This window comes from Leucoraja erinacea, unplaced genomic scaffold (assembly GCF_028641065.1).
Source record: "Leucoraja erinacea ecotype New England unplaced genomic scaffold, Leri_hhj_1 Leri_270S, whole genome shotgun sequence".
NCBI lineage: Eukaryota > Metazoa > Chordata > Chondrichthyes > Rajiformes > Rajidae > Leucoraja > Leucoraja erinaceus.
In genome coordinates, this window is record NW_026576171.1 from 14,216 (window position 1) to 32,641 (window position 18,426).

The 18,426-nt window shown below is 44.6% G+C and overlaps 1 pseudogene; it reads left to right on the forward strand.

Annotated features, from left to right (window-relative positions):
• Positions 1–6,690: 6,690 nt before the first annotated feature.
• LOC129693374 (NACHT, LRR and PYD domains-containing protein 3-like) overlaps positions 6,691–18,426 on the forward strand; it is a 69,809-nt pseudogene continuing 58,073 nt past the window's right edge.

Here is an 18,426-nt window from a genome sequence, read left to right on the forward strand (position 1 = left end):
AAAACTCATCTTTAATCTTTGTAATCCATAAGTAACTGAATTTTAACTAAGTGGTTGTAGGGAAATTAATTGTGAAGTATATTGTGTTTAATTACGATTGTAAGTATTAGACTTTGTTTAAATCGGAAGTTTTAGAAATAACTTTCTTTTCCAAAAGAGAAAATATGTTTTGTATGTATGTGTTGTGTGATTGCTATATTATGTGTATATTCTGAAAAGTATTCTGTGAGAATTAGTTTTATATCTGTGGTTTTACTTTATTGAAATAAAATGATTTTGAGCAAAGAGGTTGAAGAAACCACAGAGGGGAAGAAGGTTGTAAAGGGGCTGGAAAAGGGAGAATCATGTGACTCTACGTGTTGTCAATCAATGGAAAGGATTTCTCCATTGCAGGTGATAGACTTCTAACCGACATACACTATAAACCCACTGACTCCCATGGCTATCTGGACTACACTTCTTCCCACCCTGCTTCCTGTAAGGACTCCATCCCCTACTCCCAATTCCTCCGTCTACGCCGCATCTGCTCCACGGATGAGGCGTTCCACACCAGGACATCTGAAATGTCCTCACTATTCAGGGAACGGGGGTTCCCCTCCTCCACCATAAATGAGGCTCGCACCAGGGTCTCTTCCATACCCCGCAACACTGCTCTCTCTCCCCATCCCCGCACTCGCAACAAGGGCCGAGTCCCCCTAGTCCTCACCTTTCACCCCACCAGCCATCACATACAAAAAATAATCCTCCGTCAGTTTCGCCACCTCCAACGTGACCCCACTACTAGCCACATCTTCCCATCTCCCCCCATATCTGCCTTCCGCAAAGACCGCTCCCTCCATAACTGCCTTGTCAATTCTTCCCTTCCCTCTCGGTCCACCCCCTCCCCGGGCACTTTCCCTTGCGGCCGCAGGAGATGCAACACTTGTCCCTTTACCTCCCCCCTCAACTCCGTTCAGGGACCCAAGCAATCGTTCCAGGTGCGACAGAGGTTTACCTGCATCTCTTCCAACCTCATCTATTGCGTCCGCTGCTCTAGATGTCAGCAGATCTATATCGGTGAGACCAAGCGGAGGTTGGGCGATCGTTTCGCCGAACACCTCCGCTCGGTCCGCAATAACCTAGCTGACCTCCTGGTGGCTCAACACTTCAACTCCCCCTCCCACTCCGCCTCCGACCTCTCTGTCCTGGGTCTCCTCCATGGCCACAGCGAGCAGCACCGGAAATTGGAGGAACAGCACCTCATATTCCGTTTGGGGAGTCTGCACCCCGGGGGCATGAACATCGACTTCTCCCAATTCTGTTAGTCCTTGCTGTCTCCTCCCCTTCCTCAGCTCCCCTGCTGTCTCCTCCCACCCTCCAGCCTTCCGGCTACTCCTCCTTTTCCCTTTCTTGTCCCCACCCACCCCCCCCCCTGATCAGTCTGAAGAAGGGTTTCGGCCCGAAACGTTGCCTATTTCCTTCGCTCCATAGATGCTGCTGCACCCGCTGAGTTTCTCCAGCTTTTCTGTGTAACCTTCGATTCTCCAGCATCTGCAGTTCCCTCTTAAACAAAGGATTTAGTTGATTGGTTAATGCAAATAAGTTAAATGTATGGTAAACCATAATGATTGGTTAATAGTTTGCTACTCCTTTTGTACTATCCTTATCTTTTACCTATATAATGTGTTACATTTATGCCAAAGTCAGTAGTTCTTTCGACCTGCTCCAGAATTTCTGTGTTGGAAAGTTTAAAGAATTATCCAGCGCTGTCAGAATAAAGAATTGATTTTAGCAGAAATGGTTTGAATCAAGTTTTCTTGAATTAGACTGGCAAAAAGAACTCATTTTAACAGCTGAACCCCTCTAAACCACTCTAAATCCCTCCAAATTCCTCTTAAACCCTTTAAAGCCCTCTGAAAGCATCTAAACCCCTCTATCCACTCTAAACCCTGATAAAACCCCTCTAAAGCACTCAAACCCCATTTCACCCCCTCCAAACCACGCAAAACCCCTCGAAACTTCTTGCCATAGAGGGAGTACAGAGAAGGTTCACCATACTGATTCCTGGGATGTCAGGACTTTCATATGAAGAAAGACTGGATAGACTTGGTTTGTACTCGCTAGAATTTAGAAGGTTGAGGGGGGATCTTATAGAAACTTACAAAATTCTTAAGGGGTTGGACTGGCTAGATGCAGGATGATTGTTCCCGATGTTGGGGAAGTCCAGAACAAGGGGTCACAGTTTAAGGATAAGGGGGAAATCTTTTAGGACCTAGAAGAGGAAAACATTTTTCACACAGAGAGTGGTGAATCTCTGGAATTCTTTGCCACAGAAGGTAGTTGAGGCCAGTTTATTGGCTATATTTAAGAGGGAGTTAGATGTGGCCCTTGTGGCTAAAGGGATCAAGGGGTATGGAGAGAAGGCAGGTACAGGATACTGAGTTGGATGATCAGCCATGATCATATTGAATGGCGGTGCAGGCGCGAAGGGCCGAATGGCCTACTCCTGCACCTATTTTCTATGTTTCTATGTTTTCTATGTTTCTATGAAACCCATTGAGAGTCCTCTGAACCCCTCTAAAACCCTCTAACACCACTATACCTCTCTAAACACCTCTACACTCCAATAACCCCCTCTAAACCCTCTAAAGACCTCTATAGGCCTCTAAACCTCACAAACCCCCCTAAATCCCTTGAAACCCCTCTAAACACTTCTAACACTCCGTACTCCCTTCTAAAGCCCTCTAAACCATTCCAAACCGCTCTAAACCCCTCTAAACCCTTCTAAGCCCCTCTAACCCTCTCTAAACGCATCTTAATTCATTCAAAACCCTTTTAAGGCCTCTAAACACATCTACACTCCTCTACCGACTAAACCCAGATAAAACTCCTCTACACTCTAAACCCCTCTCACCCCCTCTAAACCCCTCCAAACCCCTCGAAAGCCCTTGAAACCCTTGAAACCCTTTAAAACACTCTAACACCACTATACCTCTCTAAACATTTAGACCCCTCCAAACACCTCTAAAAGCCTCTAAACCCCTATAAACCATCTAAAGCATTCCAAACCCCGCTAAACACCTCTAAACATATCTAAACCCCTCTAAACAAATTTAACCGACTCCAGAACACTCAAAACCCCTCCAACGCCTTCTAAACCCCTCTAACCCGCTCTACCCACTTTTAAACCCCTGTTAATTCATATGAACCACTCTTAACACTGTAAACTCCTTTAAAGCCCTCTAAACACCTTTAAACCACTCTAAAGCCATCTAAGGCCCTCTAAACCCCACTGAACCCCTCTCAATCCCTCCAACACATTCAAAATTTATCTAAAACCCTTTAAAACCCTCTAAATGCATCTAAACCCCGCTATCCACTCTGATCCCCGTTAAAATAAAACCCTCTACACCCCTCCAACCCCCTTCTAAAGCTCTCTAACCCACTCTAAACCTCTCTAACCCCATCTAAAGCCCTCTAAACACCTCTAAATCCACCTGTACACCTCTAAACCCCTCTAAACCACTTTAAACCCCTCTAAACCCATCTGAAACCCAGCAATCACCTCTAAACCCGTTTAAATCCCTCTAATCCCGTCTAAACCCCTCTGATCCCCGCTAAACCACTCTAAACCCCCTCTAAACCCCCCCCCCCTAAACCCCGGTACACACTCTAATCCCACTATATCCATCAAGTCCCCTCTACAACCCATCCACACCCCCTCTAAAGCTCTCTAAACCCACCTCAACCCCTATGAACCCGTCTAAACCCTCCAAACCCCCTCTAAATCCCTCTAAACACCTCTCAACCCCTCTACACCCCATCTAAGCCGCGCTAAACCGCTCAAAACGCCACTAAGTCCCTGTAAACCACTGTGAACCCTTCTAATCCCCTTTAACCTCTTGTAAACCCCCTGTAAACACCTCTAAACAACTGTAAACCCCTCTGTACACCTCTACACCCCTCAAAACCTCTCTAAACCCCTGAATCCCTCTAAACCCCTGTAAATCCCTCTAAACCACTTAAACCCCCTGTAAACCACTCCATATCCCTCTAAACCCCCTGTAAACCCCTGTAAACTGCACAAATCCCGTCTAAACCCCAGCAAACCATTCTAAACCCCTCTACACCCCTGTAAACCCCTCTCCTCCCCTGTAAACCCCTCTAAACACCTGTAACCACCTGTAAACCCATGTAAACCACTCTCAACCCCCTCTACACTCGTCTAAACCTCTCAAAACCCCTCTTAACCACTTGAAACCTCTGTACACCGCTCTAAACCCCCTGTAAATACCTTGAAATCATACTAACCCCCTACAAACCCCTCTAAACCCCAGCAAACCATTCTAAACCCCTCTACACCCCTGTAAACCCCTCTCCTCCCCTGTAAACCCCTCTAAACCCCATGTAAACCACTATAAACTCCTCGAAACACGTATAAACCACTCTAAACACCTCTAAACCCCTCAAAACACATCTAAACAGCTCTAAACCCCTCTAATCCATTCTAAACCCCTCTCAACGCATTTAAACCCCTCTAACCCCTGTAACTCCTCTAAACCCCTCTAACCCCCTCTAAACACCTCTCAACTCCATCTAAACACCTGTTAACACCTGCAAACCCCTGTAACCACCTGTAAACTCCTCTAATCCCATGTAAACCCCACTAAACACCCTTAAATCACTCGAACGCCATCTAAACCTCTGCAAATCCCTCTAAACCACTCTCTGGCCTCTAAACCTCTGTAAGTAAGTAAGTAAGAAAGGCACCAGAAATTTAAGTCCTCTTCCTCTGAAACACCTGAGGTCGGGGCCCATTTGTGGCATTGCAGCCAGTCCGATGATTTTCAGGGCCCTCTTGTCGGGAAGATGGAACTCCGGCATCGGGTGAAACAATTCCTCAAGCGGCTTGGAAAGTCTGGAGCGGCTGCCTCCTCCCCGGAGACCGGAGACCGGGGCACTCGTAGCCCTCAGGCCGCGCCGGTTGGAGCTCCGACCCCGGCAACTTGATCTGTGGCTCGGTGGCGCTCCAAATCCAGCACCGCCCGCAGCCACAGCTCCGCGATGTTGGGAGTGGGCAGCCACAGCGCTCCGGACCTTACCGCATGGCAATCCGGTAAGTCATCGCCTGCTATTTTACGTTAAAAAGGGCTTCTTAAGATCCCTTTATACAAAGTTTAATGTTGCGAGTAGCTAATTTTGGACCCATTATATCCCGCAGTATTTTTCTGGGCATTTGAGGGTACAAATCTACCGCAATGTGAATGTTCTAAACCAGCGCATTCACAGGATCCCACTAAAAAGCTGATTTAAATGGACCTTAATTTACAGCAATTAAACACTAAATTCCTTCCATTTGGCGTATAAATTAATGTTAAATGAGATTTAAAAATCATGTTTATTGTGAATTATTTGTGAATATTATTTGGATTCTTAGGCTATTTAAAAATGTTAATCATTTATTAAGAAATGGATAGATGTTTAGATCTAGTAATTGAAGTTTGGAATTAGCTACAATTAGGTAACTAATTAATTATATGCTTTAATTTCACGTCATCCAAGTAAGATTATTTTATATTTGTTTCAGAATGCTTCAATCTATGATAACTGAACATTTCATTCAGTTCTCTTAATTTTTAAGAAAGTTATGGGCTTTTGACTGTCCACGATCACAGCTTTTTTGTTATGTCCATAGAAAATCAATAGGGAACCAGGTGCTAATTTCCGAGTATGAAAATGGCCATAACTTTTTAAATACTTGATATATGAAAGTGAATTAGGTGTCAAATTAAACTTATTTTTATGCTTTATCTGATGGGATAAATTGCAGACTTGATTTTTAAAATCTCAAAATGTTGTAACATTGCTACTCCTACTCCTAGATTGCTTATGTGCAATGACAATGAAATATAGTATTATTATTATTATTAAGAATAAGTGTTCGGCACGGACTAGAAGGGCCGAGTTGGCCTGTTTCCGTGCTGTAATTGTTATATAGTTATTATTATTATTGAATCCAATCCAATCCAATAACGCCCCCATTCTCTGCCATTGGTTGCAGGGGATGTCAGTCAACAGAGATAACCATTTGCGGAGGTTGGAACCAAAGATCCGCTATATGATGTTTAAGAAGGAACTGCAGATGCTGGAGAATCGAAGGTACACAAAAATGCTGGAGAAACTCAGCGGGTGCAGCAGCATCTATGGAGCGAAGGAAATAGGTGACGTTTCGGGCCGAAGGGTTCTGAAGAAGGGTTTCGGCCCGAAACGTTGCCTATTTCCTTCGCTCCATAGATGCTGCTGCACCCGCTGAGTTTCTCCAGCATTTGTGTGTACATCTGCTATAGGATCTTTGGTTGGAACTCTCGATGACGTTAGGGGGAAGTATCCTCTCATTCGAACCCATTGGCGGTAATGAATGTCAATCCCCGGCGGATACCCAATAACAGGAGAACCTTCTGCATGACGTTTGGGAGGCGGGGCATAAATGGCCGAATCGGCTCTCCATTGGTTGGGAGGAATGCCGATCACCGGGGTATAACCAATGGCGGAGTCCTGTCCTCCGATGACGGGGCGCGACCCGAGACAACATACGTCACCCCCCCGCCCCAGCCGCGGATGCAACGCTTCCATTGGTCGCGGGGAACATCGATCACCGAGCGATAAGCAATGGCGACGAAGGAGAAGGGGGCGGGACATGGCGTCCCGCCAGATGCCGCCAACCGTCACTCCCTACCAACCAAAGATACGACGGGACGTAACTGTGAGCAAACGTGGCGCAGATGAAATAATCTCCTAGGAGAAGAGCAAAGGATCTTTGGAGAAAAGCCCGGGCGGTCGGAGAACCGCTATCCCCGCCGATTGATGAAGCGGCTCCCGCGGCCGCAAACGTCTGGTGAGTCCCCGAGTTTGTAGAGAGGGTGCCGACATGATGGGTGTTGAGCGGATTTTTGAGGGGGTGGGGGAGGGTGATGAGAGGGTTCAGTGGTTGAGGAGGTCTTTTTCTGGCCTCACAGTTTACAGACCTAACATCATGTTTGAGAAGGAACTGCAGAAATCTGACTACTTACAGACCCAACAATCTGTTTATCATCAGCCAGCGGTCGAGCTACTTTACGTTACAGCGCCAGAAACCCGGGTTCGATCCTACACACACATAGAACCATAGAAAATAGGTGCAGGTGTAGGCTATTCGGCCCTTCGAGCCTGCACCGCCATTCAATATGATCATGGCTGATCATCCAACTCGGTATCCTGTACCTGCCTTCTCTCCATACCCCCTGATCCCTTTAGCCACAAAGGCCACATCTAACTTCCTCTTAAATATAGCCAATGAACTGGCCTCAATTATCTCCTGTGGCAGAGAATTCCACAGATGCACCACTCTGTGTGAAAAATGTTTCTCTCATCTCGGTTCTAAAAGACTTCCCCCTTATCCTTAAACTGTGACCCCTTGTTAGGGACTTCCCCAACATCGGGAACAAATTTCCTGCATCTAGCCTGTCCAACCGCTTAAGAATTGTGTAAGTTTCTATAAGATCCCTCCCTCAATCTTCTAAATTCTAGCGAGTACAAGCCGAGTCAGGACAATTTTACATCTTTATCAAGCCAATTACTCTACAAACCTGTAAGTCTTTGGAGTGAGGGAGGAAACCAAATATCTTGGAGAAAACCCACACAGGTCACGGGGAGAACGTGCAAACTCCGCGCAGATAGCACGGGAGTTTCTTCCCAGAGGCAATTCGGACTGTAAACGCCCATCTCACCAGGGACTAACTCTACAGAACGTTTTTTCCTTCTATTACTTATTATGTAAAAGAATATGTGTGTTATGATTGTGTTTATAATTTGTTTGGTTGTTTTGTTGTTTGTCTTTTGCACAAAAGTCCGCGAGCATTGCCACTTTCATTTCACTGCACATCTCGTATGTGTATGTGACAAATAAACTTGACTTGACTTGACTCATAGTCGGGATCGAACTGGTCTATGGCACTAAGTAACAATGTTACAAAATTTTGAGATTTTAAAAATCAAGTCTGCAATTTATCCCATCAGATAAAGCATAAAAAGAAGTTTAATTTGACACCTAATTCACTTTCATATCTTCAGTATTAAAAAAAGGTTATGGCCATTATCATACTCTGAAATTAGCATCTTGTTCCCTATTGTTTTTCCATTGACTTAACACAAAAGCTGTGATCAAGGACAGTCAAAAGCCCATAACTTCCTTAAAAATTAAGAGAACTGAAAGAAATTTTCAGTTATTATAGGGAGGTTTCACGGCAGTCGGGTCACGACCCATGACCCGTACTGTTTCTACGCTACGCCAAGTGGAGTACACGCGATGAACTGCAGGTAGGCACTTACCATTGTTTCCAGCGTAGCAGGCCAGTTAAACCCGCCGAAATTGGCAATTTTTGCGTTGTAAATAATTATGGAAATCGGGATAAGCGTGAGAGACATTTCACCTACTTCAGAATTCCAAAAGTGAGGAGAAATTACGGGAGATAGAAGTGAGAGCTGAAGGGACAAAACAACAGCCAGAGTGCTTGGCGAACATTGGCTGTTTGCTCACTGCATTTCATCAACTAAGGCATTATTTTTGTTTTTTCTTGATTCCTTTGGCATCTAAAAAGTTTCTGAAGTAATAAATATGGCTATAAATTTTTTAAATCGCCCATGGTTCTCAAGTGGGTTTTTACATACAAAAATAAAACGCCTCATAAGCAAAATTTACAGCCAGATTTATCACTTCTGAGACTTTTTAGATACCAAAGGAATCGAGAAAAACCACAAACAATGCCTTACTGTTGATGAAATGCAGTGAGCAAACGCGATAATTCCCAATATTTTCAATTCCGACATCTGCACGGCCAATGTTCGCCAAGCACTTTAGCTGCTGGTGTCCCTTCAGTTCTCGCTTCTCTTTACCCTCATTTAGCTTCACTTTTGGAATTCTGAAGTTGGGTACATGTCACTCACACTTACCCCAGCTTCCACAATTTTTTACAGCGCAAAAATTCAAAATTTTGGCGGTTTTTAACAGGTAGGAAAGTACTCGTTTTTTGCATTAATAACATATACCGGAAGTTATGGATGTCCTCCAAATGGATTGAGAGGCTCTATGACCCAGTGACCTTACGTGCAACCCCCCTATTGCTTTTCCATTGACTGAACACAAAAGCTGTGATCGAGGACAGTCTAAAGCCCATAACTTTCTTAAAAATTAAGAGAACTGAAATACACTTTCAGTTATTATAGATTGAAGCATTCTGAAACAACTATGAAATAATCTTACTTGGATGACCTGAAATTAAAGCATATAATTAGTTGGTTACCTAATTGTAGCTAATTAAAAAATTCAATTACTTGATCTAAACATCTATCCATTTCTTAAGAAAAGATGAACATTTTTAAATAGCCTAAGTGTCCAAATAACATTCACACAAGAATTCACAATATAACATGTTTTTAAATCTCATTGTCATGAATTTATAGGTCAAATGGAAGGAAGTTGGTGTTTAATTCCCGTAAATTAATGGCCATTTAAGTCATCTTGCGAAGTCGCGCACACGGCCAGTGGCAGAACAACAGCGCCGCTGAAGGTAAGTTTTGTAACATACCTACTGTAAGGGAGAAACTACCTCTGCGACACTGTGCCGCCCTTATAACTGTGCCGCTCATCTAAACAGACTTTACATCAGCCTTTCCCAATTACTCTCTATGCCTGCGCACAATTTTATTTTCCGTCTGGCAGAACTTGCAGATCCCTTGGTATATTCTCATATTATTAGATATTACAATGTTTCTTCCAAATTGGATAATATCGCAATGAACTACATTATTCTCTATCTGACATCTTCTTCTCCTGTTCTTGACCTATTTTATCCCTTTGTAGCTCTTTCTGACCCGAAGGTTTATGAAAGTGGCATATGGAATATTGTGCAGCAAACTGTGGAGTCGTGCTTTTTGGTAGTAGTAATAAAGGCGTAGACTTTTTTCTAAATGGGGAGGGAATCCAAAAATCGTGGGTGCAAAGAGACTTGGGAGTGTAGGTGCATGTTTCCCAAAATGTTGAGCTGCCAGTCGAATCGGGAGTAAAGAAAACAAACTCAATGCTAGCATTAATTCTACCGCTCCCATCCATTCTGGGCATTTTCAACAAAAGATGGCTCTGAAAAACCTCCACCATTATGAAGGACTCCTTCCACCGCTCCCATGGACTCTTTGCCCCTCTGCAGTCTGGCATGAGGTACCGGAGCATCAAGGCCAGCACCACCAACAGCTTCTTCCCCTGGCTGTTAGAATGATGAATACCCTGCTGCCCCCCAACGCACACACACACACACCTCACCTAAAACACACATACTTGCTGCACTAGCATCTTACATCAACATCAACCACTATGCACCTTGCATCTCGGCCCCGTGAGGAACGACATTTCATTCAAATGTATACTTATATGTTCGAATGACAAATACATTATTATTATTATTCCAGAGGGCTTGTATACAAAATCAGGGATGTAATGCTGAGGCTGTATGAGGCGCTGCTAAGGCCGCATTTGGAATATTATGAGCAATTTTGGGCACCATATTTGAGGAAGGATATGGTGGCCCTGTAGAGGGCCCAGAGGAGGTTTACAAGAATGATCCCAGGAATTAGTAGGTGAACCTATAATGAGTGTTTGTCGGCACTGGGCGTGGAACGTTTGCTGTGTAATCTTTCCTGCTGCTCAGGTAAGCTGTCACTGTGGCAACTGAGGAATCCTGAACTTTCAGCGACATTTTCTCAACATGAAGCAGCAATTCCAATGTTGCTTTTACCCCCACCAGTATAGAAGTTGGGGGGAAAGGGTTTCGGCCCGAAACGTTGCCTATTTCCTTCGCTCCATAGATGCTGCTGCACCCGCTGAGTTTCTCCAGCATTTTTGTGTACCCTAGAAGTTGGGAGGTCATGTTGCAGTTGTGCAAGACATTGGCTAGGGCGCATTTAGAGTATTGTGTGCAGTTCTGGGCACCATGTTATAGGAAAGATGTCAAGATGTAAACGGTACAGCAAAGATTTACTAGGATGTTGCCCAGCAGGACTAGAGGGTCTGAGCTATTGGGATAGGTTGAGTAGGCTTGGAGTCTATTCCTTGGAGCGCAGGAGGATGAGGAGTGATCTTATAGAGGTGTACAAAATCATGAGAGAATTAGATCGGGTAGATGCACAGAATCTCTTGACCAGAGTAGGTGAATTGAGGACCAGAGGACATGGGTTTAAGCTGAAGGGGAAAACATTTAATAGGAATATGAGGGGTAACGTTTTCACACAAAGGGTGGTGGGTGCATGGAACAAACTGCAGAGGAGGTAGTTGAGGCTGGGACTATATCAACATTTAAGAAACAGTTAGACAGGAAGGGTTTCGGCCCGAAATGTTGCCTATCTCCTTCGCTCCATAGATGCTGCTGCACCCGCTGAGTTTCTCCAGCATTTTTGTGCACCTTAGACAGGTACATAGGTAGGACAGGTTGGAGAAATTTGGGCCAAACATGGGCAGTTGGGACTCGTGTAGCTGGCACATGATGGCTGGTTTGGGCAAGTTGGACCGAAAGGCCTGTTTCCACGCTGTATCACTCTATGAACTAACAGGGTGACTGTGAGTGCTCCATTTAACTCATGCTTTGGATGTTGGAAGTGTTCTATAGCTACTAAGTACGTGTTGATCAAGATCAAAAGAAGTGAAGAAGTTGCAAATCGTAAACGAGGTAAAGACAAATAGCTCTTCGATCAGACAGCATTTGTGGAAAGGACCAGCTCTGCTGAAGGGTCTGTATGGGAGGGAACGGCAGATACTGGTTTATATCGAAGACAGACACAAATCCCTTGAGTAACTCAGCGCGACTGGCAGCATCTCTGGATTGAAGGAATAGGTGACGTTTTGGCTCGAAACCCTTCTTCAAACTCTTGTAGTCTCGGGCCGAAACGTCACCCATTCCTTATATCCAAAGATGCTGCATGTTTGCTGAGTTACTCCAGCATTTTGTGGCGATCTGTTGAAGGGTTTGCCTTTCACCTGAAATGTTAACTGCTTTTCTCTTCAGATGTTGCCTGACATGCCAGCTTTCCATTTTCGTAAAGTCATAAAGAATAGTACAATTAGACTATTCGGCCCATCAAGTCTAATCCTCTAATTAATTGTGGCTGATCTATCTCTCCTTCCTAACCCCATTCTCCTGCCTTCTGCCCATAACCTCTGACACGAGTAGTAATCAAGAATCTATCTATCTCTGCCTTAATGTCCACTGACGGCCTCCACAGACTTGTGTGGCTAAGAATTCCACAGATTCACCACCCTGCGACTAAGGACATTTCTCCTCATCTCCTTTCCAAAAGAACGTCCTTTAATTCTGAAGCTATGACCTCTAGTCCAAGACTCTCCCATTAGTGGAGACATCCTCTCCACGTCCACTCTATCCAAGCCTATTCAATATTCTGTACATTTCAATGAGTTCTCCTCCCTCCTCATTCTTCTACAGGGTGATTTCACGAAAGGTCACTGGAGCGTAGATCCGCACCCACGTGACCGAAAATCCCAAGTGGAGGACATGCTAGACAATAATGTCAATAAATCAATAATGCCTTACTTTTGATGAAATTCAGCGAGCAAACGCGATAATTCCCGATATTTTGGACCTTTAAATCTCCACGGCAAATGTCCGCTGTTCACTTCCGCTGGATTGGCACCTTCAGCTCCCTCTTTAATTTACCTTAGTTTCTATCTTTTTTTTAAACTGTAAATCTAGGTAGCTGTGCCTCACGGTCACCCCGACTGGCACAATAAATTGCAGATCAATACCTGGCCGTTTTCTATGTTTTTAACTGGTGGGAAAGTGTGTGTTTTCCCATCCACTAACATGTACCGGATGTCTAGCATGTCCTCCACTTGAGATTTTCGTCACGTGGGTGCAGATCTACGCTCCAGTGACCTTTCGTGAAATCACCCTATACTCCAGTGAGTATATGCCCAGTGCTGACAAATACTCATCATTGGTTAATTAACTAATTCCTGATGTTTCTCATGTTCTTCAATATAAAAACCTGCTGGTCACTGCTTCTATGCAGGAAAATGGCAGATAGCTGGGCTATGCAAGATCCCCCATTACAATGTTAATAATAACTAGATTATATGCTCAATTTAGGAGTGCAAGGTTGGTTAAAAATGTTGGGGAATATTCTGTGTAACTGGCACTGATAGTGGGATTACTGAATACACTGAGGTCTGGTGGGGTAAATGTAACATTGAAATTGCTGTTTCATGTTCTGAAAAATGTATCTGAATGATCAGGATTGTATTTTGTTGCAATGAAGCTCAGAGCAGGGATTGTTGAAAATTTCTTTCAGTTTGTTTGTGGTGATCAACTTCCTCATTTGTCCCAGTAACAGCTTGCCTGAGCTGCAGTTCCTTCCCACACAGTGGGAAGGAATAGATCGGGTAGATGTGCAGAGTCTCTTGCTTGGAGTAGGTGAATTGAGGACCAGATGACTATGGTTTAAGGTGAAGGGGAAAAGATTTAGTAGGAATCTGAGGGGTAACTTATTTTACACAAAGGGTGGTGAAGGTATAGAACGAGGTGCCAGAGGAGGTAGATGAGGCAGGGACTATCCCAACATTCAAGAAACAGTTAGACAGGTAAGATTCAAGATTCAAGATAGATTTAATTGTCACGTGTGCCAGATGGCACAGTGAAATGAATTTCCATACAGCCATACAATAAAAAATCAACAGGACACAACACACTATAGGGTTTGACATAAAACATCCCCACACAGCAGAATCAAAGTTCCCCACTGTGTGGGAAGGCACCAAAGTCAGTCTTCTTCCTCCACTATTCCCCGTGGTCAGGGCCTCCCCGTGCCCTCCGCAGTTGCCGCTACGGGCGGCCCGATGTTCAGGACCGGGGTGTTAAAAGTCCGACGTCGGGGCTGCGGGACATCCTCAGCGGCCTGGACACAGAGTCGGCCCCCTCCTACCGGAGTCTGCGGCTCCCAAAGTCCGCAGGCCGCGCCGGGTGGATACTGCCGCTGTAGACCCTCTGGAAGGCGCCCCAGGACTCCACGATGTTGTTCAGCGCCGCCCGCGTTGGAAGCTCTCCGCACCAGAGCTCCTCGATGTTGAGCAACGGCCCAACGCTCCGGAGATCCAACGGCGACCCAGGTAGGCATCACCCGCTCCGCGGTGACTCCAGCGCTGCGCCGCCGCTGTAGCAGACCTGGTCCGGTTCCCGGTCCCCGGCAGGAAGGGCTGCTCCGGTCCAGCTGGTAAGCCGCGAGGTGGGGGGCGAGGACGCGACTCGGAGAAATAGTCGCGTCCCCGCCAGGAAGAGACTGGGAGACGGTTTCCCCCTTACCCTGCCCCCCTCTCCCACATAGAAAAGTTAAAGTTTCCCCCAACACAACACTTTGGACTAACTAAAAATAATAAAAAAGACAGAAATAACAGACAGGCTGCAGGCAGAGGCTGCTGCCAGTGCAGCGCCCCTATTGGTTAAGGATGAGTACATGGAGGTACATGGATGGGACAGGCTTGGAGGGATATGGTCCAAATGCGGGCAAGTCGGACTAGTGTATCTGGGACATGTTGGCCGGTGTGGCAAAATTGCGAAGGGCCAGTTTCCACACCTATGATTCTATGGCAAGTGACTGAAATGTCCTTGAGTGACCCTTTTTGAGCCAGCAATTACTGTTCTATTGGCTTTAATATGGTAAGAAGGGCCAGGTAGGTCAGGCGGACTGAGCGAAGGTGTTCAGCGAAACAAAACATTGCCGAGGCCAAATGTAGACTTGGCGATCGTTTCGCTGAACAACTTCACTCAGTCCACCTAAACCTACTTGATCTCCCTGTTGCTAAACACTTTAATTTTCCTTCCCTTTCCATATAACCATATAACAATTACAGCACGGAAACAGGCCATCTCGACCCTTCTAGTCCGTGCCGAATACGTATTCTCCCCTAGTCCCATATACCTGCGCTCAGACCATAACCCTCCATTCCTTTCCCGTCCATATAACTATCTAATTTATTTTTAAATTATAAAAAACAAACCTGCCTCCACCACCTTCACTGGAAGCTCATTCCACACAGCCACCACTCTCCGAGTAAAGAAGTTCCCCCTCATGTTACCCCTAAACTTCCGTCCCTTAATTCTCAAGTCATGTCCCCTTGTTTGAATCTTCCCTACTCTCAGTGGGAAAAACTTATTCACATCAACTCTGTCTATCCCTCTCATCATTTTAAAGACCTCTATCAAGTCCCCCCCTTAACCTTCTGCGCTCCAAAGAATAAAGCCCTAACTTTTTCAACCTTTCTCTGTAACTTGGGTTGCTGAAACCCAGGCAACATTCCCACACTGATCTTTCTGTCCTAGGCCTCCTCCATTGTCAGTGAGGCTAAACGCAAATTGGAGGAACCGCATTTCATATTTGGCTTGGGCAGCTTAAAACCCAGTGATATGAATATTGATTTCTCGTAACTTCAATGTTCCCGATGTTGTGGAAGTCCAGAACAAGGGGTCACAGTTTAAGGATAAGGTGGAAATATTTTAGGACCGAGATGAGGAAAACATTTTTCACACAGAGAGTGGTGAATCTGTGGAATTCACTGCCACAGAAGGTAGTTGGGGCCAGTTCATTGGCTATATTTAAGAGGGAGTTGGATGTGGCCCTTGTGGCTAAAGGGATCAGGGGGTATGGAGAAAAGGCAGGTACAGGATACTGAGTTGGATGATCAGCCATTATCATATTGAATGGTGGTGCAGGCTCGAAGGGCCGAATGGCCTACTCCTGCACCTATTTTCTATGTTTCTCGTTTCCCTTTACCGTGATTTTCAGTCTGAAGACGGGTCTCGATCCGAAATGTCACCCATTCCTTCTCTCCAGAGATGCTGCCTGTCCCGCTTAGTTACTACAGCTTTTTGTGTCAATCTTCGGAGGATGTGGTTTTAAGCTTGTTATATCCTGTTGCTGTTATTTTCGGTGAGCCACTTCCTCCATTGCCCGAGTAACAGCACGCATGAGCTATGCTGCCGTAATTTGAAAAAAGGAAGCAACTGACAATTTTGTCAAAATTGAGTTATTGCTTGTTTTAGGGTATTTGAGATATGCGCTACACAATGGTAAACAAAATAAGTATTTTCTGAGTATAATTTGAAAATATTTATACCAGAGAAGTAATTCCATCAGAGAGCTGAAAGAAAAACATGTTTTCCTCATTTACAAGAAAATGCCTTTCTGCTTCCTTTTGTCAAAAGTAGGGCAGTATAGGGAGTGTCACACATTTTTTATCGCTCTCTGGCCACAGTTCCTCAGCAGGGAGTGTGATCTTAGGAGTGTGATCAACGATTGGATGAACCAGAATTTTCTCCAATTAAACAAAGAAAAAACTGAAATTGTTTTTGGAGCCAAGGAAGAACGATTAAAATTAGCACCCAGCTTCAAATGGTAATGCTAAAAACAATAAATCAAGCCAGAAACGTAGGAGTAGTCATGGACTCAGACCTGAACTTCCAACAGCCACATAAAAACAGTCACAAAGTCGGCCTACTATCACCTAAAGAATATATCAAGGATTAAAGGACTTGTCTCAGCAGGATTTGGAAAAACTTGTCCATGCATTTATCTTCAGCAGGCTCGACTACTGTAACAGTGTATTTACAGGTCTCCCTAAAAAGTTGATGAGACAGCTGCAGTTAATTCAGAACGCTGCTGCTCGAGTCCTCAATAAGACCAAAAAAGTAGATCACATTACTCTAGTCCTGACGTCTTTACACTGGCTTCCTGTCTGTCAAAGAATTGATTTCAAAATACTACTGTTGGTTTACAAAGCACTGAATGGTTTAGTCCCAAAATACATTTCTGATCTTCTGCTTGGCAACGAACCACCCAGATTGTCTCGGATCGTCTGGGACAGGTCTGCTCTGTGTCCCCAGAGTCAGAACTAAACATGGAGAGGCAGCATTTAGTTTTTATGCACCACATATCTGGAACAAACCCCCAGAAAACTGCAGGTCTGCTGCAACTCTCAGCTCTTTGAAATCTAGACTGAAGACTTTTCTGTTTGCCGCTGCCTTTCAGTAAACAATACCATTTATTAATTACCTATACTGCACTGTAACTTCTATTCCTGGTTTTATTAAATATTTTATTTGATTGCTTTTAATTTTGTAATTATTTTATCTGAATAATCTAATAATCGTTTTACATCTAAATGTCATTTTATATGTGTTTCTTTCAAATGCTTTAAATGTTTTATGTAAAGCACTTTGAATTACCTTGTTGTTGAAAGGTGCTATACAAATAAACTTGCCTTGCTTTGCCTTAGGAGCAGGTGCGGCAGAATGATAGCATGAGGACTTTGAGGATTTGTGCTAAGGAATCCATTTTGACCAAGTCCGCACCGACCAGCGATCTTTGCACACTAGCACTATCCTACACACACCAGGGACAGTTTTACATTGATATTAAGCCGATTAACCTGCAAATCTGGACGTTTTTGGAGTGTGGGAGGAAGGAAGATCTCGGAGAAAATCACGGGGAGAATGTACAAACTCCGTATAGGCAGCACCCGTGGTCGGGATCGAACCCAGGTCTCTGGCACTGTAAGCGCTGTAAGACATCGTGCCGCAACCCCTAATAAAGAAGTGAGTAATTTTGAATAATGAAGTGAGGTCCATTGGGTAGGTGTGTGAGTGGAACTATGACTTTTGCCTAAATCTATAGATCACTTCAGGATAACGGATAAGTGTATTTTGCAACCAGTTAATACTTTTTGGGTATCAAAATTGAAAAAAGAACAACATTTGTGGAAAATCGGAAGGAAAAAGAGAAAATGCTGGAAGCACTCAGCTAGTCAGCCAGCATCTTTGACAGTCACAGCAGCACAGCGGTAGAGTTGCTGCCTTATTGCACTTACAGCTCCAGAGACCTGGGTTTGATCCTGACCACGGGTGCTGTCTGTATGGAGTTTGTAAGTTTTCCCTGTGACCGTGTGGGATTTCTCAGCGATTTTTGGTTTCCTCTCACACCAAAGACATATAGGTTTGTTGGTTAATTGGCTTGGTATAAATGTAAATTGTCCTTAATGTGTGTGTAATAGTGTGAAGGTGCGGGGCATCACTGGCCGGTGCGGACTCGGTAAGCCTGTTTCGACGCTGTATCTCCAAACAAAACTAAAAATAAGTTCTGATGAATAGTCTTCCAGTAATTCACTTTAAGACATTTCAGCATTTACAATTTTAACTGCCGGGATCAAGGCGCAAACTCGGGACCTTGGGGATATGAGCTGAGCACTCTACCACTGAGCCAGCCATTAAAATCTACGCTAAAACATTTCCATTCCGAAGGCCGACAAATTCTGAATTACGAAAAGTGTCTGGTCCCAAGGCTTTCGGATAAAAGGTTGTG